The sequence below is a fragment of the Dermacentor variabilis genome, chromosome 3, assembly GCF_050947875.1.
Source record: "Dermacentor variabilis isolate Ectoservices chromosome 3, ASM5094787v1, whole genome shotgun sequence".
Classification (NCBI taxonomy): Eukaryota; Metazoa; Arthropoda; class Arachnida; order Ixodida; family Ixodidae; genus Dermacentor; species Dermacentor variabilis.
In genome coordinates, this window is record NC_134570.1 from 4,864,064 (window position 1) to 4,870,063 (window position 6,000).

Sequence of the window (6,000 nt, forward strand, 5' to 3'; positions counted from 1 at the left end):
TGTGAAGGAAGCAGACAGTGAAGCTGGACAATATGTAGGGGAAATCATAATGTAGAAATAATAAGTAAAGAGGAAGTGAAAGTTGATAGAAAGACAACTTGCTGAAGGTGGGAGCCGAACCCCCATACTGTGCATTAAGCATGCCCTGCATTGCCAATTAAGCTACTGATGTGGTCGTCCTCCCATTTACTTGGCTATCTGTGTATGTGTAAGGGGTAGTCCTGGGAGGGTTGGCCAGCACTGCTTCTCTCGGCCATGTCAGGGGATGTGGAACATCTCTAACTGATGATGTCAAATTGTATGACTTCAGGATTAGGCAACTGGACAACAAGCCCTTAAATGCTCCCTCATGGCATCAAGGCAGCCAAAGAAAATACCTTTGACCAGTTGCTTGCTGCAAAGCTGATTTACTATGTGACTCCTGTTCTTAAAAAGGGATGTTCCACATGTGCTGTTGTTGGCTACGAGCGGTCCTGGCTAGCACTACTAGTGCTCTTTTTGTATGTGTACACAAATACCTAAGAAAGTGAACAAGGGAGGGCCCTCATGACAGCTTAACTGGTATAGCACAGTAGGTATAATGTGGTTCAGCTCCCACCTTTTCATCCACTTTCATTTCCTTTATTTCTACATTTCAATGAAACACAATTTCCCCTGTGCTTTCTCTGTCTTTGTAGTCTGTTTTTTCATATAGTAAAAAGAAGGCTGCCTCAAGTTCATACAGGCCGCTTCAGTATTTTTGTACAATCCCATAAGAAAAGGCATTTGTTCCCCTCGGCTAAAGAAATACAGAATCCAGGTTTGTGCAATTTATCTGATATGTCCACATTTTGGGACAAAGTCTTCATGGACTATCTGGAAGCAGTGGCGAAGCCAGTGGGTAACAAACTGGGCACAAGCCCTCACTCACCCCCCCCCCCCTGCACACACACACACACACATACAAAATTTCTATCTATATGGGATCTGCCCAGCCCCCTTTCCGTCCGCAGTCATGTTGGTGCAGCCCGTCCACCTGCTCTCCCTATAAAAAAAATTTTGGCTATGCCACTGTGTTGAAATATGTGCCGCAGTAGTCATCAATGTTTTAAGAAATTGAGGAAGAAGCTAAACAAGTGAAATGTCGAAGAAAGTTCTCAGGTGTGTTGCTCATGCATGGCAACATGCCAGACTGCATGGCGAAATTTGGTTTGCGATGCACTCTGGCATGTTTGAAACATGCGTGCCAACTGCACGCTAGCCTAGCCTGATCACTACTGCTGTGCACAATTAAAGTCATGCTTTTGACATCAATTACACAGTAATCTGATTTAGAGAAAAGCATGCTTCTGCATACTTTTGCCCTTTCACTTGCTGGCTCTGCTGGTTGTTGCCAAGCTGGATGATCGTGTAGCTGGTGGATCGGCATTCCTGACCCCTTCAACTTGAGCACAAGCCTCAGGTATCTCCTTTTCTTTTGCACAACCTATACCTTGCAGCAGTTGTTGCAGTTCATAGTGTACGTCTGTGCAACTTGCACTCTACATTCCAGTTTTGTACTTTATGTTTTGTTTGGTTTGCTGTTGGTTAGCCCTCATTAGTCCTACCACACATCTACTGTTCTGAACCATGTTCACGATATTTAACTATATAAGGAACTTCCTTGTTACTTGATTTGTCTTTTACATATGAGAATTGGATCAGAACTACCCTACTTTGTTCATACATGGTCAATCACACTCGTGTCTTGTTGGTTAGCAGCTCCACAGTGAAGCATGTCCAATAGTGTACCTTATGTGATTTGGATGTGTGGACAAAAGCACAGGTGCACACCTCGCATTTAGCCAGATATTTTATCAGGTGCTGTATTTTCCAACCACTTATTTAATTTACTAGATTTACCTTTCATCTAAGTGCGGATGCTACTGAACTGCTATCACTGGGGCTGGCAATATTATATATAATATATGCTACCTTTGCAACTTGGTCCCTGTTAAAGCTTGAAGAAAAATAATCCTATAATACAAGCAGTCACATAATGTACCCCTGGAAAAAGATGGTTCATTTGCAAAACCTACTCGACATAATTTATTAATAAAAAGAAATGGGGTGAGACAGATGGAATGCCCTTCCTGAAATTATAAAAGGCAAAGTAGACTGGTCTCATTTTTTTCTACACCACCACAGCTGTGGTGCATGCTGGTAATTGCACTACAGCTGAGTTGTGAACAGAGAGCATATAAAATGTGTAATCCACCGAGTCTTTTTGATCATAGGCAACAGTTTTTTTCGTTGAAGCATTGTGACATTATAGTAAAGGAATAAACTGTTGCGTCCCTGTATGCTGCAATGAAATGCAAAGGAACAAAATTCTCTAAGTCTTTATTTCTTTCAAAAAGACAACAGCTTGCCACAGGAACACATGTTTAAGGACTATAGCAAATTAGCCTGACAGAAAAGCAAGTAAAATTTTTTTGTTGGTTTGATTTCATGAAAAACTGCTGTGGCTGCTAGTGCAGCTTGTAAAACTTAGGCAAATGGAACGTGGCAATCGTGCATTTTCACCACAATGGACACGACGATGCTGTGAAAGGCACAAAGATGTGAACAAATGAAAGGATCAGTCATGTGCAGTGAAGTCTTAGAAGTAAGAGAGGCTTTGAAGACATGCAGCAATACCAGATAAATATAACGGACAAATGAGCATTCAGTATGAAGTGCTGCTCACACGGCCAGGCTTGGCCATTGTAAACAAGAACAAACATGCATTGCTCGGTCTGTATACCTGCGCTCATCTGCTATACAATAGTCCTAGCCACATCCCTGACCATCAAAAATCTACCCATTCATTTAGATGGTTAGATAACATTGCTTTCTTGAACTCCTGGCATTGTTGATAGACAGCACTTTAACTGCAGGGCTACAGTTGCGTATTAGTGAATGCGTCTTGTGACATAAGCAAATTGTAACCACTCGGGCTCAACAAAGAATTAACCTCACGCTCATATATTCAAGAAAAAAAACAGTTCACCCAAGCATTTCTATACTTTCTGCAGGAAAAGAAAAATGCAATAGAAAGCATAACCAACGCTTCACAACCTTGCATTCAACTGGTCACTTTTAAGCATTATTGCTCATCTTTAAGGTCCTTTAATGAATCAAGAAAACGTGCCAACAAGCACCTTGTAACAAAAATCGTGCAACCCAACTTTGTTGCTTCGTACAACTATTAGAGTGCTTGAAAACAGCAAGTCAAATAAGCCATAAAGCTTACCATTTATAGGTCCCAGTAGATGCAATAGAAGTGGTGATCATGATATAAACTTGTATTGGTAGTATTGCTTGGCAAGAAGCCAACTAATCAGATGCGCCAAACATAGAGAATGAGGGTGGGAAAGGCATTGCTTTAATAAAGTGTTTATGCATTCCAAGCTGTTTATTTGTTGTGCTGAGGATATTTAGGTACTATTTTTTGCTTCACTGCGTAATTTCGTAGAGATCAGAGCTGGCCTCGAGCAGACATGTCGGGGTAGAAAAGATGCGGCGGCTATATATACATGTATATGTTGTACCGGAGCACTTTGGCACCAGTCCTGTGCCAGCATGGAGGAAGAAGTTGACGGTCGTGTGTGTCTTGCTCTGTCGATTTTTCGGGCTGTGACTGCCTTGTGTTAGTGGCCCTTTTCCAGATGCTGTGCCCATGTTGACAAGACGAACATGCCTGTTTCAACATACATATACATATATATATATAGCCCACGATTCATTGTATAAGTTGTGTCCTGTGTGTGAGTTATTTGGCAAGGCAGCAGCAGCAACCAAGAACAGCAAAATCTGGGAGGGTTCACGTTGTTCACGTAGAAAGATTCGCTTTAGAATGAACAATTAATGCATCTTTGTAGAACAAACCACCTTGATACGATATCTACATCTATACCAATACAGGCTATCAGTGTTGCCAGTGTTCAGGCATACTATTTTGTAGTCCAATATACCAATATAGGCTGTCAGCTTTATTAGGGTATCAGGTCTGTCGTTTTATAATCCAGTAAGATGAAACCTATATAGAAACCAATAAAATATTTCTGTCAGAATTTTCCCTAGGGAGAACTTCTATTTTGTATAGCGCTCATAGTAGGATGACAAGGGAGATTGTGGAGGCCTATGAAATCGGAAAATTAGAGGAAAGGTGCATGAGCAAGCCATTAGTGTCGATATCTGAAAAAGAGATATGATTCCTCGGTTTATCGTAGTAACCATTGCAGTTCATGTTTTGACCATACCTTGGACATGTGTATGGTTCATCGACATGCACCACTAAATGTTCTTTTTTGCTGTCTCATTTGTTTCTGCTCGTTCAGTATATATTTATCGATGCTTGTGAAAATAAAATCTATAGTTGAAAGTAGTGCTGTCTCTGTCTATCTGTTTCTTTCTATGTCCTCGTTCAGTCACACTTGCACATTCCATGATGCAAAGCCTTACGTGGCTCAGGGCAATGGCTCACATCTAAAGAATGCGGCGTCTAGTCGAGTGGTACAAAAAAATATTATCATCAGCAATGGCTCATATGCTGTAAGCAAGCAAAGATGCAATGGCTCATAGACTCTTACGGCAGAATGTTTCATGTTGCACATACATTGTTGCATTTCCAACATAGAGACATATGTTGATGAGGAAATCGGTGAGCAATTCCACATAAAGAAAATGTGCGGAACGTATGTCAGCCAGCCCTCCAGTGTTTTTTATGGTGACGAGCGATCCTTCTAATGATTTTGGTGTGGGAAGACATTGAGGTACTTTAGACCTATATATTAACAGAGGCCCAAATTTGTCTTGATTTTCTTAACATGTGCGAGTTTTTCTGGTATGTTAACCAATGTTTCAAAAACAGACCTTCAATCAAAAGTCAGTATTTGTATTGTCTCTCTCTTACTCATTGCTTCTCCACCAAGTTTTCAGCATGAATATAGCAATTAACTGCCCCAAAACTGCTTGAGCACCTTAATTTAGCTCCACAATTTAGTGTTGAATGAACATCATTTGCTAATTCTGCAACAAAATTGAAAGGAGATATATGGCTTGGACAAGTTGGGTGAGTGTAGCTTAGGCTCAGAAATTGAAAAGGTTTGTTTGTTAAGTTCTGTTGTTCATACCTAGGTAAACATTTGTTGTGAGTAACAGTATAGATTTTTTTTTCAGTGCAGAAATGTGAGAGTTAATGCTGGCATAAATGCACCATGTGTTTCGGTGGAAATAATTTTCCAAGTGAAAATTAATATTTGCACTACTGGCATTACACTCTGTGTGGTGCAGACATGTACAAATATGGATGTACTAAATATGACTTGTCATTTAATTCGTTTGTAAGGTTGACTGATTCCAGCGAGATGACACAAAAAGTCCCCATGGACATCCCAAAAAGATCCACACGTCCCACATCCAAATCAAGACGTCTGGTGGACTTTGAAGAGACATTGTACTCGGTGAGGTCTTCAAAATGCAGCATCATGGGCATAATTTGGATAAGGAATCAGCATGCAAAATATTTTCGGTGAATGTGCATCAGGAGATGGCGTGTCAGATATCTGCAAGTCCTCTTCTCAAATAGATGCTCTCTTTAAATTTACCTAAGACTTTAGGTTATTTTAGGACTTTAGATTACCAACAAAAAACTTGTGCATTCCTTTCCATACACCCTTCCATCGCATCCCTTATATAGGAGTTAATGAATATAAATACCTCGGTGTTACCATAACAAACCGTTTAAGCTGGAACAATCATGTTACCAATGTTTTCTTGTCTTCCTACTGAAAACTTGGTCTTCTTCACCACAAACTAAAGAATGTTCCTCCCAGGATAAAGCATTTAGTATACTATATATAGTCTCAGCAGACCAAAACTAGAGTATGCTTGTACAGTTTGGGACCCCTACACTAAACAGAATGTTGAGGCACTGGAGTTGACCCAGAGGAAAGTCATACACTTCATTTTTTCAAAATACCACAGTACAGACTCTCC